Source organism: Triticum dicoccoides, chromosome 7B (genome assembly GCF_002162155.2).
Source record: "Triticum dicoccoides isolate Atlit2015 ecotype Zavitan chromosome 7B, WEW_v2.0, whole genome shotgun sequence".
NCBI classification, from domain to species: Eukaryota; Viridiplantae; Streptophyta; class Magnoliopsida; order Poales; family Poaceae; genus Triticum; species Triticum dicoccoides.
The window spans coordinates 410,148,835-410,151,647 of NC_041393.1; positions in this window are offsets into that span (position 1 = coordinate 410,148,835).

Here is a 2,813-nt window from a genome sequence, read left to right on the forward strand (position 1 = left end):
GACGCGACATGTCGCCGTTCCGTTCCTTGCTGCCACTAGTCGAGGAGGACGCGTCGGCATTCCGCTCCTCGCCACGACGCGTAGAGGTGGACACGTCGGCGTTCCCAATCTCGCCAGCATGCGCGTCAGAGGACGCGTCGGCTCCCCGCTATGAGGAGAACGCCGCGCCGCTCGCCGAGCCCCCCCCCCCCAGCCTTGAGGAGCTTTGGAAAGAAATGGATGTCGCCTTGTGGGAGACTTTGCCTCCAGCAGAGCGCGCCAAAATAGAGGCGGAGAAGAAGGCCGGGGAAGAGAAGCGCACCACGCAACAAGCTGCCTGGGAGGTCTATGTCGCGTCCGAGAGAGTCAGGCAATTGGCTCTTTGGCAGAAGGCTCGTGCGAGGGCCGTGAGGGTGGCGGAGGACGCCCGTGCCGACGCCCTGAGTGCAGTCGGGCCCAAGCGCCTCATGTACGCTTGGCGGTACGTGAACCGGGTGCACGCTTCCAGCCAGGAGGAGTACCCTGTTGGCGCTGGATCACCACACCGGTGAGATCGCGCTCGCCCATCGGCAAGCCGCCAATCAGCACCTCGCAAGTTGCAAGGCTGAGGAAGAGGCGTTGTGTCGGCGCGCTGGGAAATGGCCGCGCACCAGGGCACTCGTGGCGCGCCGCAAGCGCTCCTGCGAGCGCCATGGCTTTAGGAGGAGTATAATTTTTGTTTCGTAAGGAGATCTCATTAGTTTTGGGACGCAAATGATAAATCCCGAATGTTCAGGAATTTTTAGCGTCCTTAATTAAGTATGTAAAAGGGAAAGTTTGGAAACGTTGTGTATTATTACGCATTTTGCAAGTATGTGCATAGAGCACAAACTTTACTATATACTATCGGACTACACGTCTCTCTCAATATATGCTTGCAGACTATGCTACTCCCTCCATCCAGGTCAATAAGTCATCTTTGGTTGTGCCCGGTGACCAAGAAGGAGGGAAGACTTGTACACCTAGACGGAGGGAGTACTACTATTACTTATGTATGTGCAAATGCACGTTTTAACATTACGATGCAGTTTTTGTAAACGTAGAAAAACAACACTAGTCAAGCTTGTGAAACGATTCCATGCAATACAAATGCAAAAATGCTCGTTTGATTGTTTACTTTTAGCTTCCTTCTCTGTGGTTATTTCTCTGTTGTACTTTGTGCGGAGTATCTCACTGGTTGGAAAGGCATGCAAATTCCCAAACCGCTTCCTACACCCTATATCGAATTTTTTGCCTAACAAGTTGTGTCGTGCAATTGGAATTCCAACTTGAGTACTACTACTAGTAGGAGTACCAGGGGCCAGTTCTTTTAGGCTTCTAGATTAGTAATCCCATAACTACTACCTCCGTCCTGGTTTATTGGTCCCCATTGTAATCTGTGTCAAATTTTGATCATAAATTTAACTAATGAAATGTTAGTGCATGTCACATGCACTACTCCATCCGTCTAGGTGAGTAAGTCATCTTAGGCTGTGCACCGTGACCAAGGAGGAGGAGAAAACGAGAAACGTTAATGTTTATTTGCTAATTAATAGTATTGCATGCAATGAACTAACCACTGCATGTCGTGTTTGATATCTCAAGTCACCAAAAGCATGCACACTCTTTATCTCTTATTGGTTGATATGTCAAGAAACAAGAAACGGAGTAGTAGTTTAGAAGCCCAAATAAATGAGTGAGGCGCCTTATTGTTACTCTACACTGTGACTAGTCTTGTGGGAAAAGCTGGGGAAGCCGCCAAAAGAACTGGCCCTAGGAGTAGTAGCTAGGGGTCGAGTGTGGGAGATGAACCGGAGAAAGTAAATGCAGAGAGATGAAATGCAAAAAAGATGGAGGGATGTGATGGTTGCTTGTCCGTTTATTTTACCAGGCCACTTATTAATGGGAGTGGTTGGGATTTGTGATATGACGGCTTTACTGCCGCGCCACGAGCGGGGTGAGAGGTGAGACTCCCGTGCAGTGCCGCCCTCTACACTTGTACACATCGGTCGTGGTTTATTAGTCCCCCATTGAATTTGACTGGAGATTTAACTGACAAAATGTTAGTGCATGTCAACAAAAACTATATCGTTGGATTCATATTTGAACATAGTTTTGAATGATATAATTTTCGGTGACATGCATCAATATTTATCGTACTATATATAATGTTAGTTCAATTTTTGGTCGTACTAATCTATAGTAGTAAGGTGCCCGTGCGTTGCACCGAAGAGTGAAATGCATTGATCGGGGAGTTGTTTATTTTGACAAAGGATGTGGGGGTCATCTCATGTGTAATGGGTATCGATAGGTTTCTTCGGATATTATCTCATCTCTAGAGCTCACAAACATCTGGGTGAAATAGATAAAAAGGTATCTTTTGCAAACAAAAGCGTTCAACTGTTCAACCTGCATCCAAAACTTGTGAAGAAATAACACCTATTGTGCTTTGCAAGAAATGATCTTTAAGAATTAGTTTTTGAGTATCGATTGTTATACATGTTGGATACAGATGACATGGCACTTTCTTATAGTCAACAGTTGGCTATACTATTAAGTAATATTAACCATGCCCTTATACACCTAGACGGAGGGATTAAATCAGGATGACTTGCAAGGGGGCAGAGGAGATGTAAGAAATGGTTCATCATAAGTCTTTCACCAGTACTGTAGCAAAAATTCATACATGGAAGATTCTAGACTAAACCATAAATGGATACACTTTTATTCATGCGCGATACTCCAATAGAGCAAGATCCTGCATGGAAGTCTCCACATGCTTAGACAACGGATTACATTGAGCGAAGACTAATGAT